This window comes from Hyperolius riggenbachi, chromosome 5 (genome assembly GCF_040937935.1).
Source record: "Hyperolius riggenbachi isolate aHypRig1 chromosome 5, aHypRig1.pri, whole genome shotgun sequence".
NCBI classification, from domain to species: Eukaryota; Metazoa; Chordata; class Amphibia; order Anura; family Hyperoliidae; genus Hyperolius; species Hyperolius riggenbachi.
The window spans coordinates 337,693,748-337,718,720 of NC_090650.1; the positions used below are offsets into that span (position 1 = coordinate 337,693,748).

Here is a 24,973-nt window from a genome sequence, read left to right on the forward strand (position 1 = left end):
CCTCACAGGTATACTTTAATTTTTCTGTTTTTCTGGTTTGATATTTTTGAGCAGTTCAGTATCTAATATCAATGCAACATCCTTAAATGTTGGCAGGTAATTATGCAGTGTGCTCAGCTGATATAATTATCTGCATTGCGTCAATAAGGCCACATTTCTCTGACATACTGTAAAAGGTGCATTATGCTTTTGTTTTCTTTAATGCATTGACTGTTTTAACTCCAATTATTTATGTAACCTCATTAAACGTTAGCAATTTAATTTGAAGATGTGCTGTATATTAATCCGATTTCATTACCACTGCAAATTAAACTAGTTTTACACCCACTCGTCAACATGCCTTTTCTGGGCAAATGATGTGGAGAAGTGGCTGCTGGAGAGCTTGCTGAGAAAGCTGTGAAAGTAGCAAAGGCAAGCAAGCACAATCGTCTGAAATACTCTAGGGGAATATGGCCATTTACAAATAAACTAAGGTATGCATAATTTGACTCAAATTTAATTACGGTCATTAGATTGTGAGCCCACCATTAGATTGTGAGCTCCCCAGGGACAGTTAGAGATGTGGCTTCAAAAAAAGTGTATGTGTTTTATACATGGGTTATAATTCATTTATACTCATCAGTATAGCAACCGCATAATCCAGAAAACAAAGTGTAGAAAAATGATATTTGATAAAGGTGCTCATTGAAAAGGGTACAGGAAATAACTGGTAGCAAAATATCGGTACATTTACCAATATTGCACTATTTCATTCATATAGTAAAATATCATTACTTACTGATATTGTATTATGACGTAACCTCTCCCTAATCTTACACAGAACCCCCACTAGTGGTGCCTAACCTTACCCACCCCCCAGTGGTGCCTAACCTTAACCCTGCCCCCTGTGGGCCCCCCTTAACTTGCCCCGTGGGTGCCTAGCCTTAACACTCTTTGGTGGGTACCCAACCTTTAACCCCCACCTTGTGGGTGACTAACCTTAACCCCCCATACTCACCCTATTATGCCCTGCTGGCATCCTGTTGAAAAGGGTGCCCATTGAAATAATAAGTGCCGGGCTGCATAGCATGTATGAAAGTGCCTGCTATTTGTAGCCACAGTGGGCACTATCTTAACAGGTGCCTTTTTCGATAGGATGCATCTTGCCCCTTATCAACTGTTCTGTTGCGGAGCACTGATGTAAGAACAATTCTAACCTGCATACACACCGCAAGTTAGAATCATGTGAAACGACTCATAGATGACCATTCTACTAAACGATACAGACGATATAACTGAAATGCCAATTGTTATTCAACTGTTAACTGGCAGAATTGTTACATGCGTTATGTAGGGGAGTCATTTAAAAATCGCGTGCACATGCAACTGGTGATGAGATTATCTGCCAAAGTAATCCATAAAGTTGGACGTTCAATATGCCCAAGCACCAGCGTGGATCGTTCATTTATTGTTCCCATGAGCCGTTGTTTGTGCTTTGAATTTTTCAAATTATATCTGAAAGATGAGGTTTTTTTTTGTTTGTTTTCACAATTTTCTCTCTCTGTTTACGAGCCTTAAAGGGAATGTCTAGGTAGCATACAAGAGATAGTACTTTGGGCCACAAAGTCCTTTTGAGATTAAAGGGAATGTCCGAGGTTAAAAAAAAAATCTACTTACCCGGGCTTCCTCCAGGCCCTGGCAGCCATCCTGTGCCCTCGCCGCAACTCCGCATCCAGCTGGTGGCTCGGGGGACCCCTCCTGTACAGATGCCAACCTCACCAGGTCGGCCTCTGCTCCGCCTGCACCAGAGCTGCTCGTAGTCGTGCTGACGTCATCTGGAGTGATGTGCGCAAATGCAAAACTACAGTGCCTGCGCAGTACACTCCAGATGACGTCAGCGTGACCGCGAGCAGCTCTTCCACCTGTGCAATATCCGCACTGGAGGGGACCCCCGGGCCACCGGCTGGGAGTGGAGCTGTGGCATGGGCACAGCATTGGCTGCCAGGGGCTGGAGAAAGCCCCGGTAAGTAGATTTTTTTTTTAAACCTCGGACATTCCCTTTAATCACAAAAGGACTTTGTGGCCCAAAGTATGATCTCTTGTATGCTACCTAGAGAGCATCTACATATGTGCCTTTGTGGTCTTCCTATCTAATCTGCTAAGCTTAATAATGCAGATGGGAGAGAAAGGTGTGTAGTGGAGAAACGTTACTAAATAAGCTTGATACAGTTAATTATAAGGCTGGTATATACATTGGATAGAAGTTGAACTTGCACATTGTGCTTGGCAGAGCATGCACTTATTTTAAGATGGTAGAGGATTGGGGGATGAGAGCAGAGATACGTCTATGGGGTTATATAATTGCATTCAGCCAAACTGTAAATTAAGGCTAGTCTATACATTAGTTGGCTGCATTGGTTGGGAGAAAACTGTATAGACTTTAGACTATAACCAACTCTGACCATAAAGAGTCAGATCCGGGGACAAACAATGGCCACAATTCACAAAGATCATGCAAATGATAGATAGTAAGGGAAGTGAAAACTTATCACTACACATTGATTGGTATTTTAAGTGTTAATTCACTAAAGTCATTTGCCTTATTAACATGTAGTGATAAGGTTTCATATTGAGGCTGGATTTACATTTAATACGTTGAGTTGTGTTGAGCTGCATCGTGTTGCTTCACATTTTGGCATAGGGATGCAACTCAACTCAACGCAACGTATCTTAGTGTGAATCCAGCCTGAGAGTGCTAGCTTATCACTCCAGCCCTTAAGATAATACCTCTGTAGTTATTCTTACATGCAGTAGGGAGGGGAGGGGCAAACGCAGGCAGATACCTCCTCTGCCAGGAAGTTTACAGTCAGTCTGCAGGAGGATCCTGTGTATGGCATCCAGGGAAATAGTGTGTACAGTATGTGTGAATAACTTCTGTGTGTATGTGTGTGTGTGTCTCTACATACACACTGTCTGTCTTTTCCTCCCTCCCTGTGTGCCTGCTGTGTATATATCTCTGTATACAGTGTCACCTGCTTCATAAAATACTAGAAAATAAAGCAGACTGGTCAGAATCCTCCATTTTACATTGCAGTCTCTAATAGGGACAGCTGAGGCCAGGTGATAATTCATCACACACTTTAGTGTTATTATTTGCTTCCCTCTCTGTGAAATTTAGGATTCTATCCCTAATTTAATGATCGAATCCTTAACTTAAGGATTGCATGAGGTAAATTGCTTAGTGAATACTACATTGTTTACTACTAAGGTGATAACAGCATTATTAAAGACAAGTGTTAAGCTTAAAGAATTGTGGCCAATGTTTGCAGAAGGCTTGACATGAAGTTCAGTTCATCTTATTGCATGTTCACACACGGTAACTGAATTTTTAACCACTTAAGGACCACGGGGTTTTTTAATGATCGGTGCTGTGCGGGCTCTCCAGCCCACAGCACCGATCAGGTAAAAGGCAGGGCGGTCAGACTCCCCACCCCTTTTCCCCACTAGGGGGATGTCCTGCAGGGGGGGTCTGATCACCACTGGCTGCCTGTGATTTGCGGGGGGGCTCCTCAAAGCCCCCCTCCGCAGCGATATTGTGCCCTCTCTCCCCTTACCTCTCTCTGTCTTCCCCTATGTGAGGCGCAGGACGGATATCCGTCCTGCGCCGGATAGGATAGGCTTCAGCCTATCAAATGACGGCGATCCCCGGCCAATCAGAGGCCGGGGATCGCCGTCATTTGATAGGCTGAAGAGGCCAATCAGAGGCCGGGGATCGCCGATCTCCGTCAGCGCCGTATTGATGTAAACGGCGGGGATTTCTTTCCCGCGTGTTTACATTATGTGTGCGAGCCGCGATCGGCGGCTCGCACACTGTTCACGGAGACACCCTCCATGAACTGGCATGGAAATTCCATGCAAAACCACAAACGACCAGGCGCCACCTATCGGCGTTAGCTGGTCGTTAAGTGGTTAAGCTACAGACCTGAACCCTTGGGTCTGGTTGAATGCATCTTTGGTACTGACTTTGGGGGCAGTGAATCCACACTACTTAAAAACTAGTATCTCATGAACAAAGACCTTTTTCTTTGTTTTCCATTATTACCTCCATGAAGTAAAAATGACCTCCATGAAGTTGAAATATATTTCTACCCTTAATACTGTCTAGCAATGTGACACCAAAGTTGCGGTATAAATTCGTAATCAGAATTGCCAAAATTAGTAATACTGGTATAAACCTACATAGATTAAAGTGTAACTAAACCGACATGTGGTATGAGATAAATAAGTGTATGTTGTGTTTTGTCTTTTTGTTTCCCCCTATAATGTTTAACAATTCAGGGATGTCAATTAATTTCCTTGCACTGGGTATAGTCCGACAACAGCCTAATCCTACCCCCTCACCTAATAAATTAGAGATGATAAAATTTGTGTGGGTCCGTGCTAACATTTTTGAGAGTTATGAACAGATAAATAGTGCAGTAGTCTACCATCATTCTGTATTGGAACAGAATAAGCATTGAGAACACTAATTATATGCCATTTTGTCTTCCTAAAACAGGTGTTTACGATAATTTTGCTGTAAGTGAGCGACTGTGGTTTCCCATGATGCACCACTCCCAAATATGCAAATCATTTCTTTATGGCTGAAGTCATAAAGAGATGATTTGCATATTTGGGAGTAATGCACCATGGGAAACCACAGCTGCTCGCTTACAGCTGAATTATCCCAAACACTTTATTTAAAAAAAAAAAAATTAAATTCCTTTGTCTTTTATAGGGCTTTTTGCTCTCTCTAACTTAATTTGCGGTTCTGGGTCACCATGAGCTAGCTGGGTATTCCTTAGTTATATTCCAGTGAGACAGTTCAATCCTCAACCCTTTACTCTGTAAAAATCAAAATAGGAAAATATAACTCTGTGAAAGTCCTATTTAGGGTGAATTCTGAGGATACAAATATTTATATTATCAGATTTGTTTTTTGCATATTAGTCAGTATTTTCCAATGTTATAGAAACCATTGCCTTGCTATGCTATGCCCTCCCATTGCAGTCCAGCAGAGATTTGCTACGTTGTACTGATAACGCTTTCCATGATACCAATACCTACAGCGGATATTCAGTGTTCTCTCAGTTTCTTAGATCTGACAAACAAAAAATAATAGAGATTATTTGACTCATTAGAGCATTAGCTGGCTCATGAAGAAATTAAATAGTGGTTGAATGCTTTGTAGAAGGATTATGCATTGTAATTCAAACATGTTCCTAATGCAGAATATGTTGCATAGTGGCAGTTTTCCTCTATTACTTGAAATTAAAACTGGCTAAGCAATTACAGGGAAATGCGTATGCTGATCTCCTCTGTAATTAAATGAAATTACGCTGAATTATTACCATACAAGTGTTTGCTGATGGTAGAATATAGTTTTTAGAGGACAGTTTTTTCTTTTATATTTAATGCTGAACTCCAGGCTCAGATCTAAATATACTATCTGATAACTTAGTAATCAGATTGCCCCGAGGTTACTGTTTATGTGTGAAAATAGACTTCTACTGCTACAAAATGCTTCTTTTAAAAAAAAAAAACAAACGTGACTACAGGATCTGATGCAGTGAAGTTGAAAGAATTACCAGGTTCAGTGGGAAAGTCATCTGTTGCTGCTTAGATTATATTATGCTGTTAAAACCTGTACGGAGGCAGGGAGAGCTGAAATCTCAAGCACAGCTACGCAAGCCAGTATCGCAAGATTTACACTATTTCGAGTTGTAATAATGTACCCCTATGTAATAATGTGCTAGAATTTTTGCAAAAGGTTTGTACATTTTCATCTTAATCATAACTTTTGCCCCAATTTCGGAAGATGCACTTTTTGTTTTTAAAAAGAACTTTCTTGAAAATGTTCAGTGCATTTGGAATTTTTATTTTCACCAGTAATTTTGTTATTGTCATGTGCATTATTTTTAGTGCATTTGTTTAGCAGGGCCGGGCCAAGGCATAGGCTGGAGAGGCTCCAGCCTCAGGGCGCAGTGTCAGAGGGGGAGCACAATTCATTCAGCTGTCATTCCTAATTGTGTTTGAAGCAGAAAGAAATAAGAAAAGGGGATACATAGGATGACTGCAAGCCAGATAACTAGATATTAAGGTGTTGGGGAGGTTGTGGGCCCTGTGGCGCCTCTTAGTCTAATAGCAATCAGTGTGTGACGGCTGGGGTGGCAGAGATGGAGGGGCGCACTTTGGTGTCTCAGCCTTGGGTGCTGGAGGACCTTGTCCCACCTCTGTTGTTTAGTTATGTATATAGTATATACAAGTATTCTTGTCAATGCAAAAATGTGTTTAGTTTTTTTTTCGTGCCTATATATGTAAGCAAATATTTTCTTTGCAAAAATGTGACTTTTTGTAAACATTTATAGTAAAAAGAAAAAGGATTATCCAAAAAAAAAGAAATTCCAGGAGCATATCCTAAAACTCAAGTCTTTATTGAATTATTAAAAGCCAGCTCCACATACAGGTGAAACTCTAAAAATTAGAATATCGTTAAAAACTCCTTTTATTTCAGTAATTCAACTTAAAAGGTTAAGCTAATATATGAAATAGGAACCCTTTGCAGGGTTAATTAGCTGATCAGCGTCTAACACTGTGAGCCTAGAATATTGAACATTTTCACAGTATCCTAAAGGTCTGATATTTTGATTTTGGGGTTTTCATAAGCAGTAACCATAATTATCAAAATTATAACAAAGGCTTGAAATGTCTTGCTTTGCATGTAATCAGTCTATTTCATATATTCGTTTCCCCTTTTAAAGAGAACCCGAGGTGGGTTTGAAGAATGTTATCTGCATACAGAGGCTGGATCTGCCTATACAGCCCAGCCTCTGTTGCTATCCCAAACCCCCCTAAGGTCCCCTTGCACTCTGCAATCCCTCATAAATCCCAGCCACGCTGCTGACAAACAGCTTGTCAGAGCTGGCTGTGTTTATCTCTATAGTGTCAGTCTGCTGCTCTCCCCGCCTCCTGCAGAACTCCGGTCCCCGCCTGCATCCCTTCCCTCCCTGCTGATTGGAGGGAAGGGACGGGGGCAGGGACTGGAGCTATGCAGGAGGTGGGGGAGCAGCTGAGACTGACACTACAGATGTAAACACAGCCTCACAGCACGGCTGTGATTTATGGGGGATTGCAGAGTGCAGGGGGACCTTAGGGGGGTTTGGGATAGCAACAGAGGCTGGGCTGTATAGGCAGATCCAGCCTCTGTATGCAGATAACATTCTTTAAACACACCTCGGGTTCTCTTTAAGTTAAATTACTGAAATAAATGAACATTTGCATGATGATCTAATTTTTTTAATAGAAGTAGTCATTTTTGCAGATTTGAATATGTGCCTAAGCTTTGGAATCCTCTGTGGTGTTAGGTGGAAAAAAGCCACAAAAAATTGCATATTAGACATCAGTTAAAGCAGGAAGTTTTCCAGCAGGATGATACCATTTATTGGCTAATTTACTGAGCACAAATAGTCTGAAGAAGGTATATGAGCTAAAAGATTATCTTTTTTTCCCCTTATAAGTTAGCCAATAAATTGTGTCATTCTGACTCAAATGTGGTTTCTCACTTTCCTGTATTATGAACCACAAACATTAGCCTGCTGAGCGTTACGCCGCTCAGGATGTTGTTACTTTTTGCCAGGATAATAAAATAATTGTCTCAAATGACTGCAAACCCTTTAGCTAGCACTAAACTAGCTAGTAAAGGTGTCTGGCACCCCCTGATCCTCGCCGCTCCCCTATTAAATTACCCAGCCTGGATCCAGCGATCGGCGCAGCCTCTCCGGTTCCGCTTCGGTCTTCACTATGGGAAAGATCGCACATGACGTTGCTGACGTTATGTGCAAACCCGATCCTCCTCATAGAGAGAGACCGGAGCTGTACAGGGAGGCTGCGCGATCGCTGGATCCAGGGGAGGGGGTAATGCATAAACGGGGGGATCGCTGGGGATCCGGGGGTGCCTGACACCTTTACTAGCTAGCTTAGTGCTAGCTAAAGGGTTTACAGTCATTTGAAACAATTATTTCATTATGGGGGACTCCTGTGGCCAGAGAGCGGTATGCCCAGGAATACCACTAAGGAGGTTAACTACTTTAGCCTTTTGGACATAGCTGCTATGTCCAAAAGGCTGCTGCTGCGTGCTCCCGTGCTGCCGCCCGTTAGCATGGAGATCAATGTATGGGAACGCAGTTCCCATTTATTGATCTAAGTCCTCGTTAGATAGGCCGACTGCTTCTATTAGAAGCTGCAATCTTTCTAAAGAAAAAAAAAAGTTTCACGTCCTCCCTTCAAAACTTAGAAATAATGATTTTTTTTCCCATTTTTTTCTTAATATTTGTTAAAATATATGTAGAAAAAAATAATTCTTAGCAAAATGTACCACCCAAAGAAAGCCTAATTGGTGGCGGGAAAAAAACAAGATGTAGATCAATTCATTGTGTTAAGTAGTGATAAAGTTATTGGTGAATAAATGGGAGGTGAAAATTGCTTGGATGCATAAGGTGAAAAATGACTGAAGGCTGAACTGGTTAAAGGACATCTATTGGATTTGTTTTCCCTTAGCACTGTATACTAATAGTGTCATTATTATTATTATTGTATTTATAAAGCGCCAACATATTGCGCAGCGCTGGTAATAATCACTCATTTTAAATCTGTTTTGTAATTTTTTTTATCATTCTCTGAAATATTGCAGTTTTCCTATGCAACTCCAATACAACAAAAGTGCCATTAGCAGTTGGGTTGATTTCAGCAGATTATGCTTTTTCACATCTTTACAAGTACAAGTAGTAGTAATAGCTTTCAAGTGTAATAAATTAATTAATCATCCACTGAATTCACCCCTGCTGCTAATGGAGCAGTCCAGTTTCCATACTATTGAGTTACACATAGAAACCTTGATTAAAAGACTTCAGAGAATAAAGGCAAATATTTAACAAACCAAATTTTCCTCTGAGATTCTTGTAATAGTATACAGAACTAACACATAACAATTTTCACAATAGATAGATCCCTTAAATAATTATCACTTATTTTATTTTATATTTTTATAATCTGACAGGCTCATGTCTATCCTCTCCTAATTAACTCCGGAGATATTAACAACCTCATTTTATATACTTAATTTTAACACAGCGACCTCTGTTATATAGCTTAGCTTCACATCTCTTTAATCTTTGTTTTATATTTTTGATTTAATACTATGTATGGTACAACATCTTAGTGTATGTATTTACTCTTTCTAGCTGCTCCTATTACTGCCAGATGAAGTGGGTTGTATCCTGTGAAACGCGTTGCATATTTTTGAAGTAATTGGATTAAAGAATAAAGTGAAATTGGACTGTTCGAGTCTGTCTGGGGAGGTAAGTCCACCACAACTCCCTTCTTAAACGTTTTTAAACTGTTTTATCGTCATCTGGCTCCTTTGTTCTTACCATTGTTCATGCCTATTAATGTTTTTTTAAAATTATATTTTACACGTTGGTATGTTTTCACTGAGCTGATGTCATTGACGTCTCTTTCTAAAAGCAGTAAAAGGACAGTGAGTTTTCTGTACAGTCATAGTATGAATAGCAATATCTGATTCATTAATATTTCCTTTTTGGGTGTGCTGCTCCTGCTGACATCTGTGGGAAATCTTTCACTGCGCAGGCAGCATAAGGAGATACAGGATAAGACTGATAGCGGAATTTCCCGCAGCAGATTTTCAGAGAAGGCATCAAGAGATAAATCATGTTTGGCAGCGCTCCAGCCTTTATTACGCTACACCTAAAACTAGAATACATCAAGGCCAAGTTAAATTATTGCTTCTTGTTACACTGCTAATTTACTGGTAATTTTTCTGTATGGTAATGGCTCATAGTATATCTTGCAGGATCAAGAGATTGCTAACTCGCTCAGAGGCAGATCTGAGTTCATCATATGCATTCAGTATAACTAATATTATCATTGCTTTCATATATGCATCAGTCAGTGCTTTAGTTTTTGGCATGCTTGCATTCAATACTGGACATGTGAGAACTGATCCAGCAAGTGCAACTGATCAATCGTTCCCCTATTGAAAATAAATCGGGGAATGATTATCAATCTATCTCCTATCAGGAATTATTCCCGATCATATTTAAAGAGGAACTCCAGCCTAAACAAACATTCTGTCATTAAGTCACATTAGTTATGGTAATTAAAATAGATAGGTAATATAATCTCGTACCCACCCTGTTTTAAAAGAACAGGCAAATGTTTGATTTCATTCTGGCAGACATCTTCTTGGTTGAAAGGAGGTGACAGGGAGCATGAGACACAGTTCCAACTGTCCTGCTTGCTGAGCACCTCTCCCAGTTGTTAGGCAACGTGAATAACAACATAGGAAATCCCATCATGCTCTGCACAGCATCAGGGAAAAAAAGCCCGGGCTTTTTTTCTTTGATGGGTGGAGCTTAGCTAAAAATGCAGCTAAAACAATTGGTTCAATGAATGGGCAAGAGACATTTTGTCGCAGATATAGCCACTTTGACTAATCTTTTCACAATATAGCAAAGACAACGCCCCGAATCACCGCAACCCTCCGGTTGCTTTAAAAGTGCCAGTCAATAATAACTCTAACACTTGATGATGTTCATTCCTTTTATCCCCGTTATGTTTGTTATTGATGTTAATTCCTGTACATGACTGTATACTTTCTTATAACCCAACCATTTGCCAATGTCTATATAGTCTGTGCAGACTTATGTTCATGTTCTATCTTATAAAATTCAATAAAAACGATTGAAATAAAAAAAAAAATGATGATTTGGTAAGAAAAACAGTTCTGATACTGTGAATCTGTTAAGAAACACCAAGCCTTTTCAGTTCTGCTGAGTAGATTTTTAGTCCGGAGGTTCACTTTAAGTAGAAATCTGTTTCAAAATTAGTTGAAACCCCCCAATGTCCAGTTTGGTGTAGTGCAAAGCTATGTGGCTCTCAGTTCTGTGATTACCCCTCTTCCCTCACCTGTTTGACTGAAATCCATTGATATATCCCATCATCTTTTCACATGATAAACAGTTGGAAATTGGTCAAAAGTTTATTGCTTTTGTTTTTGTTGGGGTAAGTAGATCACTGCAGATGTGTCACTCAGCTTTTACCAGAATGTCCAGGACTTTGATGATAATGTTTGGGAGACAATGGGGTATGTGCAGAAAAAGTATGAAAAAATTGCCGTACACTCCCTGCATACTTTTGTGCATTAACCCCAAAGTCTGGCTGGATGGATGGAACAATGTAAGGCTAGGTTCACACTAGCTTGATAGTGGACAAACAGCCATGTCAACTGATCCTGTGTTGACTATAGGATCCATTCGCATGTTTCTATTGTATTAGCGGAATGCAAAGTCCTTCCCTATGCAACTTTTCCAGACGACATACGGAACACGAACATGTCATAAATTGCATGGAATGAGAAGATGTCATGGATATCAAACAACGGAAACCAGCGGGTGGGAATGGGCACATCAGATCTGCTGTGACCGGACATGTTGTACTTAACGTTATATTGTGAATGCAGACTTAAAGAGAAACTCCGACCAAGAATTGAATTTTATCCCACAACCACAACAAACAGACCATCAGGGGGCACTGTATGGCTGATATTGTGGTGAAACCCCTCCCACAAATAAAGTACGTACTCTTGGCAGTTTCCTGTCTGTGAACCTTGCTGCATTGTGGGAAATAGCTGTTTGCAGCCTTTTCCAACTGCCAAAAAAGCATGCAGCAGCTACATCACCTGCCAACAGTAAAAATGGCACCATGTAATAAATGACAGAAGGTAAATCAGGGATTTAAAATATTTTACAGTGGGCAAACACTGACTAAATCATTTGTACATAATTATTGTAATAATGAAGTACTTTTTTATTACATTTTTTTCACTGGAGTTCCTCTTTAAGGAACCTGATGCTGCTGTTTAACTACTTTTGCAACTGTGGTCTCTGGCTCCTTAACCACTTTACCCCCAGCGGTACGAATTTCTCCGCCCCTTTTTTCCCTCCTAAAAAACCAGGGATGGAGAAATCCGTACCTTCCGCGCTACCGCCGCTATCCGCGCTCCCGCCGCTCGTGCGCGCGCACCCGCCACTTGTGCACGCCGCCGCCCGCTCGCCCGGAGATCAATGAACGGGAAAATCCATTCCCGTTCGTTGATCTAGCCCCCGCAATGATCTGCTGCTTCTTTCAGAAACAGCGAGATCATTGTGCGTCTCCCAGCCTCCTACTGCTTCCTGTAAGCGTCCTTCCGGACGCTTACAGGTCGCATGTAAACAAACACTCTGTGGCCATCTTGTGGCCAAATAGTAAACTACACCCTCAAAGCATTTTACATATACAAACATTACATTTACACAATAAACTAACTCATTACCTCCCACACTCCCCAATTTTTTTTTTTTTTTTTTTTGTAATTAAAAAAAAAAAAATACAATAAAAAAAAACATAAATAGTTACCTTAGGGACTGAACTTTTTAAATATTTATGTCAAGAGGGTATAACACTGTTACTTTATAAACTGCAGGCTTGTAATTAGGGATGGATGCAAAACTGAAAAAATGCACCTTTATTTCCAAATAAAATATTGTCGCCAAACATTGTGATAGGGACATAATTTAAATGGTTTTATAACCGGGACAAATGGGTTAATACATTTCATGGGTTTTAATTACAGTAGCATGCTTTATTTAAAAACTATAATGGCCGAAAACTGAAAAATAATAATTTTTTCCCACATTTTTTCCTATTTCCCCATTAAAACACATTTAGAATAAAATAATTCTTGGCATAATGTCCCACCTAAAGAAAGCCTAATTGGTGGCAATAAAAACAAGATATAGTTCATTTCATTGGGATAAGTAATAATAAAGTTATAGACGAATGAATGGAAGGAGCGCTGAAAGGTGAAAATTGCTCTGGTGGTCAGGGGGTAAAACCCCTCAGTGGTGAAGTGGTTAATGACCAGAGAGTTTTTTTATGGAGCTGTGATCTCTGAGTATACGTTATAAAGACATAAATAAATACATGAGGTATCTTACCTCTCTAGATGAACCAACCCAGAAAAAAACCAAAAAACCAAGGGTTTAGATCGGGTAAGGTTTATTTAAGCACAATTAAAAAATGTGTTTCTTGGGTCTTTGCCCGCTTCCTCAGGTCAATAAAGTACCTTAGGGAATTCAGTTTGCAGCGTGCTTCAGTTTGCGGCAAACTGAATTCCTCAAGGCATTTTGACCGAAGGATGTGGGCAGACACCTGAGAAATGTGTGTACGAACAAAGGAAGGACACCTAAGTAGCAAATAACCTATAATATATGTTGGTGACCCACCACCAACATTAATAGTGTATCATAGTTGACATAAATAAATCCCAATATATATAATCTCGCATGCACCTTGTCAGCAAAGATAAATAGCAAAAGTATATGAAGAGCAACTGACTCTTGGGTGTATGCTAGAGTATTTTAATAGAAAAATTGGACAAAAAGACACTTATACATACAATTTGAACCATATATAGCACATAGCACATAAACCCTTTTAAAACAGGGACAGAAGGTCCCTGTTTTAAAAGGGTTTATGTGTTATGTGCTATATATGGTTCAAATTGTATGTATAAGTGTCTTTTTGTACAATTTTTCTATTAAAATACTCTAGCATGCACCCAAGAGTCAGTTGCTCTTCATATACTTTTTCCACCTGAGAAATGTGTTGTCTTTTTTAAATTGTTCTTGAATAAACTTTACCTGATCTAAACCCCTGTTTATACTGGGTTGGTTAAAGCGGATCCCAGATGAAAAACTAACTATAACAAGTAACTTGTCTATATATCTTATCTAAAGTTTAGATAGTTTACACAACAAATCTAGCTGCAAACAGCTTAAATAGAATATGATTCTTTCTTCTTGTGATACAATGACAGCAGCCATGTTGTTTGTAAACATTACACAGAGGCAGGTTTATCTGCATCTTGAGCAAAAAAAACTTAATCCCCCCTCCTCCCTCCTCCCCTCTGGGTCTGAAATCTCTGGCTAGTAATACCTCCCCTTCCTCCTGCCCAGACTGAGCTCCCATGAGCCCTTGCTACTGTCTGAAAGTGCCTTGGCTCTCTGAAACCCTGTGGGCGTGGCTTGTTTAGACTATAGGGAATTACAGTGTTAAAACAAAAAAAGTATTTGGCTTGAGGAATGCCCTATAAACAATAGGAAAGGAACCCAATTATGCAATGTGTAAAAGTTCATCTCGGATCCACTTTAATCTGGAGAGGTACGATGCCTCATGTATTTATTTATAGCCTTTCACTCTGAGAGATTTATTTTTGGGCTCCTATATCCTCCTTCATCCTGCCTATTGTTAAAGAGAGTCTGAAGCGAGCATAAATCTCGCTTCAGACCTCATAGTTAGCAGGGGCATGTGTGCCCCTGCTAAAACGCCGCTATCCCGCGGCTTAATGGGGGTCCCTTCACCCCCAAATCCCCTCCGTACATCGCGGAATCTCTTCCGCATTGGGGCAGGGCTAACCGCCGCAGCCCTGCCTCCTGCGCATCTTTCAGACGCGTACCTCCGCCTCTCCCCCGCCCCTCTCAGTCTTCCTTCACTGAGAGGGGCGGGGGAGAGGCGGCGATGCGCTGAGAGGCAGGGCTGCAGCCGTTAGCCCTGCCTCCAGGAAGTGCAAAATGTACGACCAATTTGGTCGTTGATTTTGCACGGGGGGGTTGGGGTTGAAGGGACCCCCGTTTAACCGCAGGATAGCAGCGTTTTAGCAGGGGCACACGTGCCCCTGCTAACTATGAGCTCTGAAGCAAGAATTATTCTCGCTTCAGTGTCTCTTTAAGGCTTTAGTTTGTAGCTAATGTGCTTTGTTATTCAAACAGCCACAAGGCAAGTCACAGGGTGTGATACGATTTATGTAGCATGCCTTTTTGAAGTCCTAACACAGGTTATATAACAAATAATATGTAACTTGTAAACCTTGTAAATGATTCTGAAAACCAGAAAAAGTTCCCTTTAAATGATGGACTTTTCTTGTCACAAGGCATATAGAAAATGTTGTAGAAGCTGATCTGTCAGTGAGAAGATATAAAAGTGCATGTGTGTGAAACAGATGGGAGGAATTTGGAGTGTCATAAAAAGTTCACACATCACCTGAAGCAGTATTGCCAACTGGCTGCCCAATGTTTCAGTGTATTATCTAAGCAATGGTTCTTTATTCATGCAGCATCGTATGGTTGGAAATGAGAATGAGCTCAAATTATAATTCAGAATTTGGCATCACTTTTGCTACCATTGTACACTACTAATGGCTTATAATGAGTATTAATACCATTAACATTTTATGGTTCTAGTCGTTCTTTAGCTGACCATAGCAGCTGGCATTCTGTGCTGTACTTAATTTTTTTTAGTCTTTTAAATAAAACTAAGCGTAAATATAAAGTATGAATCATTTGGGGTGTCAATAGAATCTTTGACCGCTGAAGTCATTCAAGTCCACAGAGTCATTTAAATGAATGCAATTGTCACCTACATCAATCAGCAAAAAGAATTAAAACTACTAAGGGCCTGAGCCCACTAACGCAGTTGTGTCCGCTTCTGTCCGCTTTTCATCATCTGTAACATTGATAATTAACTGTAAAATGCAGGGGGGCTCGGATAGTACTTTTTAAAATCGGAATTCATTTGGACCCGGATACCCAGATATCCGGATCCGGTTCGGTTATCCGAATCCGACCTTTTAGATATCCGTGTGAACGCGGATATCTAGACGCATTATCCGCGGATATCCGACCTATTCGGATATCTGGATAGAAAAAACAGAAGTGCCCTTTAAATGGCTTTAAAAGCGTTTTTTAGAAGGTGAAAAATCCCTCCACCCTCCCCCTCCACCCTCCTTCCTCCACCCACCAGGAGGGTGGAGGGAGGAGGGTTTTTATCTTTGTAATCGGTTTCGGATTCAGATATCTGCAATATCCGCGGATATCCGGATTATGTGTCCAAATATCCGCAGATAGCTATCCGGATTAAAAGAAAAATCCGGAATCCGAATCGGATAGTGTAAAAAAATTCGGATATCCGGGTTACCAGTATATCCAAAATCCGGATGAGCATCCCTGGATGTACTATAGCTTATGGTACTTATTTCTATATTAATGACCAGACACGTGAGGTTATTTCAGAGAGGTTAAATAAAAGGGGTTTTATTTACTAATCTACATACCGTGTTTCCCCGAAAATAAGACAGTGTCTTATATTAATTTTTGCTCCAAAAAGTGTGCTAGGGCTTATTTTCAGGGGATGTCTTATATTGATACTGAACAGGGTGTCCTCATGCTGGCCGCCTCTTATTGCTGCTCATTGTACTGTTATAGTGCCGATCGGGCACCTGTCATTTCATATCTTCACACAGTTGATAAACTTGATGTGTGCAAGGATGACATGACAGGTGCTTGATCTGCACTGCACGATGTGTCCCCATGCTGGACGTCCGTGTGAAGCTGATGTTTACAAGTACCTGCTGCTTTCTAATTGGATCAAGCGCCAATCATTGTACTCAGGGATGGTCGTAGTCAGCCAACTTCGCTACGCTGGAACTACGCGTAGTTTTACGCAATTACGCTTCATATGCATTTCGTAGACTACGCGTTAAAATACGCAATTACGCGTAGTGCGTAGCGTACTTCATGCGGACGCTTATGCCATTATGCATAAAAATGTACGCATGAATCCCCCTGCAAAATGCTTGTACCAGTTACTCTTCTATGCGTACATTCCCCTTTCCAATGCGTAATTTTGTATGCATGCAATCGTACACGGAAAAATACGCATATGCATGCAATCTTACACGGACGCAAATAACGCATTCGTAGTTTACTTCGCAATACACATGAGAAATACACGTATGGGTGTAAACTACGCGTAACGGTACTTCGCTACGCGTAAAATCGTATGCGTAGTTTTGAGACTTTGCCTACGAACTACGATGCGTAGATGCGAACTACGATGCGAAAATTCGCACTGGCGTAGTTTCTGCTCATCCCTGATTGCACTCGCTGAGTAGCAGCAAGTGCAGTGATTGGCCAAAAAGTAGAGCATGATCCCGCCTCTGAGACTGCTTGATCCAATTAGAAGCAGCCTGTGTAATCTGAGGGCGACGATGAGCGTCAGGAGGCAATGAACGGCTCAGTGTGCAAGCATGCAGCATTAATGAATGGAGAGTGACCTCGCAGAGACGGTAGCTACTGGTAGTTACTAGATTCAGTATCTCATTAGCAGTATGTGTCTCAGGGATGCAGCTGACAGGGATGTCATGTGGGCAGGGGTTTTATTTTCGGGTTAGGCCTTAGATTTGGAGAATAAGTGAAATTTCAGCTAGGTCTTATATTCAGGGGAGGTCTTACTTTAGGGGAAAGACAGTATGTACAAGTTATGTACAAGTTAGAGCACACATAGTATGTGACTCACATAATTTCTCTATATACCCTATGCACAGTCACACACTTTCATTAGCTGAGCCCCTTTCTGTCCCACAGTCCATGTCAGTGTTGCAAGAGAGAAAGCTTTAGCAACAGTTCCCTTGATATCTCCTCTGAAGAACCCTCCTCTATGGCTTAGATCACTTTTTGGGGGTAGGAGATAGCTGCCAGCACAGCCCTAGGGCAAACCCAGGCAAACAGGTTTTGTGTGAGTTAGGAGTCCTCTGCTGAATCATCCATTGTCGCTCGTCGGGGGCTGGGTATTGACATCATTCCTATACAGCTATTGTGTCCCTGTCAACAGTCATTTACAGTATGAAATACAGGCCTTTGTTTACCGCCCCAAAGCTTATCAAAAGATTCCCTGTGTATAGCATACAAAGTTCACTCCATGTAGGCACATCTGAAATAACTTTAAACTCCAACAGTAACTGAAAAGTGGACACAACTGTGTTGGTGGGCTCAGGCCCTGATTGGTTAAGTGAATATTGTTAATGATCTTGTTACAGTGGCACCTGTCATGAGAACAGTCAGTTATTGAAGGTAATGTGATTTCACTATTAAGCCTGTAGAAGGCTAACAAAATCCTGTAAGATCCTTTAATTTCTGTTGCAAGAGGACTTTTAAGTGGACCAGAACTCTTGCACAGGACAAAAGCAAAACAGAGAAATGTGTTGATTTTTTGATATTATAGGACACTTTCAGAGGCCCTGTGGAGTTCATTCCTTGATGCAATAACCAGTTTTGGTAGCACATGAGAGTTCTACTCATTATTATGTAGGTGTGTTTAAAGGACAATTGACCTGAGGGGGACATGTAGGCTGTTATATTTATTTCCTTTTAGGCTAGGTGCACACATAGCAGAAACGCTAGCGTTGCAGAGTCTATGGGCCGCAGGACGAACGCAGATCAAAAATGCATATGCGGTTTTGATGCGTGCGTTTTGAAAAACGCTGGTTTTCAAAAACGCATGAAAACGCACATAATGAAAGTTAATGGAAACGCAATGGTAAGGGTTTTTCATGCGTTTTCTATGCATTTTTTCTTAAAAAAATTGTTTTGTGATGTATTTCCGCTTCCTGTTTTCCTAGTGATTTGCATAAAATGCAAAATGAAAACGCATGAAAAATGCATACAAAACGCGTATGCGTTTTATATATGCGAACTGAAAATGCATTAAAACGCATGCAAAATGCTTGAAAAATGCATCTGCGGTAAAAAAAATTGAACACAAACGCACCACGAGCGCAGCAAAAATGCACAAAAACCACACACATTAACATAAAACATGACATAAAGTGCAGCTTTTCATGCTATGTGGGCACCTAGCCTAAAACAATGCACTTTCGCTGGCTGTCCTGCTCGAGGCAGGTCATTTCGGTGCGTGCTCTTCCCTTCGCTGCACATGACCTGAGTGCCACCATACACATGATATGTCTATATGGCCATGCAGCATTGTAATTTGGGTGTCGGCAATAGCCAGGCCCTGAATTACTTCTCCCTCTGAGTTGCTATGACAGGGAATAGTAATTGCTAGAGGGGAGATAGTAATTAACAGTTGTAGAAGAGGAATGGTTGTAGAAGGGGATACATTTTATTGTTTATCACTTTTTTCCTAGATCCCTGTCACTTACGATAGGTGGTAAATATCTGACAGATCTGTCAGGGTGTGGACTAGTCCATCTCCAGTCCTCAAGGGAATTCTCAGTTATTTATTTATTATAAACAGGGCTGTGGAGCCGGAGTCAAGGAGTCGGAGCAATTTTGGGTACCCGGAGTTGGAGTCGTTGAGTTCATAAACTGAGGAGTCGGAAGATTTTTTTACCGACTCCACAGCCCTGATTACAAATGCACTTGCTGAATTGCTCGGTCCAAAACAGTGTGCAACTGACATCTTTGTACAAACCCTTTCCAGGGAGTGCTTTTATAAAAAATAAAGACAATAGTGATGATCTCCTATGAGGAGGTGGACTAGTCCAAAATAAGTCGGATCTGTCAGCGTTTTAGTACTTACTGTAAGTGGCAGCAACATTGACAAAAAAAGTATTTTAATGCATTTTAATCTGGGAGTAAAGTACATTTTATAGGATCATTTGAAAACATTGCAAGATTAAAAGGGTGCGGCCTTCTCCACTATTGATTTTAGCTGCGGTACAGAAATCTTGGCACACACCGTATTAAACAGGCACCCGTTTTAACAGCGGCTACAATTTGTAGCTGCTATGTTTAGCTGCTATTTTCTATGTGTAGCAGCTATTCGTTGCTGCAATTTGTAGCCACTATTCCTAGCTGCAATTCAGGTGCCCTTTTAAACAAGATGTTGGTGTTCTGGTTAGGTGGGGGGGGGGGGGGGGGGGGGGGTAAATGTTACTTGCCCACTGGAGGGGGCTGGTAGGCACCACCAGAGGTGGGGTTAAGGGTTAAGCACCACCAAGGGGGCTTAAACGGAAGGTTCAAGCAAAATAAAAAAAAAAAGTTTCACTTACCTGGGGCTTCTACCAGCCCCATGCAGCCATCCTGTGCCCTCGTAGTCACTCACTGCTGCTCCAGTCTCCCGCTGGCAGCTTGCCGACCTCGGAGGTTGGCGGGCCGCATTGCATACATTTTTACCCATTCCCGCTAGTGCAGGAACATTAACACATACATTTTTACGCATTACTGGTTCAATGCGTACATTTTTATAATATTTTTATTTTGCTTGGACCTTCCCTTTAAGGGTTAGGCACCACCGGGGGAGGAGTTTCGGGATAGGCCCCACCAGGAGGGTTAAAGGGTAAGGCACCATCAGGGGAGGGTTCTGTGTGAGAATAGGCAGAGGTTAAGTAATAGTAAAATATCGGTAAATATTACCAATACTATATGAATGTAGTAGAATACTGGTAAAAATACTGATATTCTACTACAATTATCCTGCACCGTTTTTAACACGTGGCTTTTTCAGATGTTTGCCCATTTTATATGCATGTGTTTTAGATTCTACAAATTTTCACAATAGTAAAGTTCTTTCAAATATCAATTATTTGAGCAGCTTTCACGCAGGTAGACACAAACTCTGTTAGTGAACCCCCACAAGTGACTAGAGATGATTAAAGACTTGCAAAATTTTCTACCTTGATGCAAATGTTGTTGTGGTTTGTGTGTAACCGATTTAAATTGCATTAACCCGTTGCAGCCAGTTTTGATTGGTCCAACTTCAAGCTGCATTTCATTGCAACAAAGTTTGCAACTTTGCATCAGGATGTAAAAATTCTCAAGCCATTGATCATTCCTACAGGTGACTAGGAAACCATTGGTGCTGGGAGCTGGGATATAAGCAGCAGGTAAGAATTATGCCATTCTGTTGTCACATCGACAGAGTTAATCACCTAGAATGCCTCAGAATCCACAATTTTTTGTTTACTTACCAGCAATGTTCTTTTAGGTCTTATTATATTGCTGGCAACTGTATTCATACCTGGCACCATCCAGATCATGGGCTTAAATATGAATACTAATTAGGTTAAGCAATTTTAGGAGAGGGACTCAGTATAAGGATTAGGGGTGTTGGTGTGTGCACTGTGTAGAATTGGAAGAAATCCATAATTTATGCAGTGAGCAGCCAAAAACTGTGCTGACACTGGGGACTTTACCAATATGCAGCATATTTGGAAGTAATTTCAGCAATTCATGGACATCTCCCAGCCTGCACAGCTCAGAGTTTGCATATTGGAATACTAAATCCATTACATACTAAATACTCCATTAAAGCAAGCTTAGATATTGCACTGATCATTTTTTTTTAGAAAGTGAAACTTTGGGAGATTTGAAGCATAGATTACATTAAATTGCAGTGATTCATAATGTTTTGCATGAACGTTAACTAATTATGATGAAGTTCAGGGCATCAAGGGCGTTTTTGGCTCATGTGCGAGAAGACTTCCTGTTAATTTGTAACTAAGAAATTAGAGATTTGCACATTTAGACATTTATATGAATGCCAAGCAACCCACATGAAGACTTCCTTGCAATCCATGATTCAGAAACAACATGGTGAAAGTTTCAGAAATACAAATGGGGGAGAAAAACAGATTTATGTTCTTCCATGAACAATATGATTGGCTTTAAAGGACAACTGAAGTGAGAGAATGTGGAGGCTGCCATATTTGTTTTCTTTTAAGCAATACCAGTTGCCTGGCAGCCCTGCTGATCTACTTGGCTGCAATAGTGTCTGAATAACAGCAGAAACAAGCATGCAGCTAATCTTGTCAGATTTGACATTGTCAGAAACACCTTCTCTGCTGCATGCTTGTTCAGGGTCTATGGCTTGAAAGTATTAGAGGCAGGGGATCAGCAGGGCTGCCAGTAAACTGGCATTGCTTTAAAGGAAATAATTTGGCAGCCTTCATACCGCTATTGCTTCAGTTTTCCTTTAAAGGCAAAAGAATATGTTTGCTATACCTAACAGTATTGTGACACATGCAAGATGCGGGCTTTGAAAAGATCATTTCACCTCTCTGTAATGCACAGTGCTTCCAAAAGCAGAGATGCTATAGCAACATTTAAAGGGACTCCGAGCTCAGCGAAAAAAGTAAAGTTGTACTCACCAGGGTCTTTCTCCAGCCCAGTGCTGGTCGGGAGGTCCCACGCCGGCGTCCTGGCTCCTCTCCTTCACCCCGCTCCGGTATGGCTGACAGGCCGCAGCCCGGGCGACACTCGGTGGAGTGTCGGGCTGCAGCTTCCGCGTATGACGCGGATTACGTCACACGCCGGCCGCCTCGCGTCATCACGGCGGCCGGCGTGAAAGTACTGCGCATGCGCGCTTTATCGCGCATGCGCAGTACTTTCACGCCGGCCGCCGTGATGACGCGAGGCGGCCGGCGTGTGACGTAATCCGCGTCATACGCGGAAGCTGCAGCCCGACACTCCACCGAGTGTCGCCCGGGCTGCGGCCTGTCAGCCATACCGGAGCGGGGTGAAGGAGAGGAGCCAGGACGCCGGCGTGGGACCTCCCGACCAGCACTGGGCTGGAGAAAGACCCTGGTGAGTACAACTTTACTTTTTTTGCTGAGCTCGGAGTCCCTTTAAAGTGTACCTGAGAGGCATCACAAACTTAAAAAAATAAATACTTGCCTAAGGAGAGGAAAGCCTCTGGATCCTAAACAGGCTTCCTACACTGTTCTTTGGTCTTCCATCGCTGAGCGCTCCTCTTCAAGGACAAGTGAGGTCATACTGCGCCTGTGCGAGTATGACTTTGCCGTAAGCAGGGGCCGCTCGTGGTATAGCGCAGGCATGACCACAGCAGCACAGCCACACTCATGCCAGAAGAGGAGCTGACCCTGATTTTAAGGGGGTCTCCTTTCCGAGCGGTGGGGGACCAGAGGAGGGCTTGGGCAGCCTCTGGATGTTCCAGAGGCTTCCCTCTCCTTAGGTAAGTATTTATTTATGTAGAGGAGCAAATGAACCAGAAATCGCTAAAGGTGGCCATACACTGTTCGATTTGCCATCAGATCGATCAACAGAAAGATCCCTCTCTGATCGAATCTGATCAGAGAGGAATCGTATGGCTGCCTTTACTGCAAACAGATTGTGAATCGATTTCAGCATGAAATCGATTCACCATCTGTGAATCTGCCGTCACCTCCCCCCCCCCCCCCCCTCATACATTACCTGATCTGGCCGGCGCGAGTCCCCCGGTCTCCTTCTCCGCTCTGGGCTCCAGGCCTGCAGCTTCACTGTACTTCCTGTCCGGGGAAGGTTAAACAGTAGAGGGCGCTCTACTGTTTAAACTTTCTGTCGGGACAGGAAGAAGTGAAGCCTGCCGGAGCCCCTTCTGCCAAGCAACTTCCTGGTCTCTGTAAATTATTTCCAGATCTCAACGGCCGAATAAAAAGTCCAATTATGCCAGATATTGATCAAATGTGTTTACTTAAAATATATACTCTTGAAGGACACCTTGCGTAAGAGTGAAATGGAGCCTGCCATATTTTCAGGTGGGCGATTTTGAAACTACTGACACATAAAAGATCAGCACAACCGTTATTGTTTAAAAGGAATTAAAAATATGGCAGCCTCCAAATCCCTCTCGCACCCGGGCCCCATATGCAATTCACTTTTTCACCTGAGTTTTCTTCTAGGAGATACTTTTTCATCATCTTATTAAAATTCCTTTCCAGCACTTTTCAAATAAAGTACCAAAAAGTAAATTAAAAAGTACTATCAAAATTATTTTGAATATTTTCTTGCTTTTTTGTAGCTTAAAGGGCATTTTATTGACAAGTTTAAAAATATCACCTAGGAGAAAACTCAGGAGAAAAAGTGAATTGCATATGGGCCCTGGTGTCCTTAAACAGTACACTTACAGCGTAATAACTGTATAATAAAGGATCATGTGGTAGATCTATATTCTAACAGGCCAGACATGAGTATATGATGACCATATTGTGTCAGCTGACAGTGTTCTGTTATTACATATATTTGACGTAAATACACTACTTTATGATCATCATTTGGGGTCATTGCATTTTTTACATAGGTGGATATGGAGTATTAGATTTAGGGATTTTGTAATTTCTACTTCTGAGGTCTTCTATAAATGCAACTACCTGTATTGTGTTGTTGGTCACCCCTGTTATTGTCTGTCATCTTATGTAATATGTACAGTGCTGTGTAATATGTTGGCACTATATGAATCTGATACATAACATATACTCGTGCATAAGCCCAATTTTTCAGCACAAAAAAAGTGCTGAAAAGTTACCACCTTGGCTTATATGCGAGTCAGTTGAGCAGAACGAATAGTGTAGCAGGTTTTGTTACTGGCACAGGAGAGCAAGGATCAAGCACTAGTGATCCTGCTCTTGCCAGCTGGCTCTGTGCTTTGTCCGTGCCCCGCATCCCCTGCAACATGGTGTGCAGAGTGCGCTACTCAAGACCTGTGTCCTCTGGCTTGTGGAGCTGATTGTGCAAGCAACATGTCAGGTGCAATCTTCGGGTGTTATTCCTTTGTGGTAATTACTTTGTCTCAAATCTATGACGCCATCTAGTAGCATATTGAGACACAGCTGTATCATTCTTAGGGTACATCTGGCTATGAAGGGGCTATACTGAGGAGGGGGCTTATACATGAGTCAATCACTTTTTTTCTGCTTTCTAAGGCTAAAGTGGGTACCTTGGCCTATACGTGGCTTATATGTGAGTATATACGGTAATAACTATAGAAAAAACAAAACAATATAAAGTAGGGTTAATCGTGTACAGTGTTAGCTTTTGTGTGATCAAATAAACTTCACAAATGGTACAATTTTTTTTCTCTCCATTTTTGTTACTCTGAAAATAAATTTCATTTGCTATTAGTATTAGTATAGGATTGTGGTTTCAGATTTTTAATTAACTATCCATGTAAAAGCTTTATCTTTCATTGCTCTTTCTTAACCACTGCAAATTGTTGATTTTCAGCTTGACGGACTGGCACAGCTACACACTAACAGAACTTGTAT

The 24,973-nt window shown here is 41.4% G+C and overlaps 1 protein-coding gene across 7 annotated transcripts in view; it reads left to right on the forward strand.

Moving 5' to 3' along the window:
• The window catches only part of SNTG1 (syntrophin gamma 1), a 781,246-nt gene that overhangs the window by 169,594 nt on the left and 586,679 nt on the right, over positions 1–24,973 (forward strand). For all 7 annotated transcript variants that reach the window (XM_068237377.1, XM_068237369.1, XM_068237370.1 and 4 more), the window contains exon 2: positions 9,258–9,374. The gene's annotated coding sequence lies outside the window, so the exon portion shown is untranslated. The remainder of the gene's footprint in view (positions 1–9,257; positions 9,375–24,973) is intronic.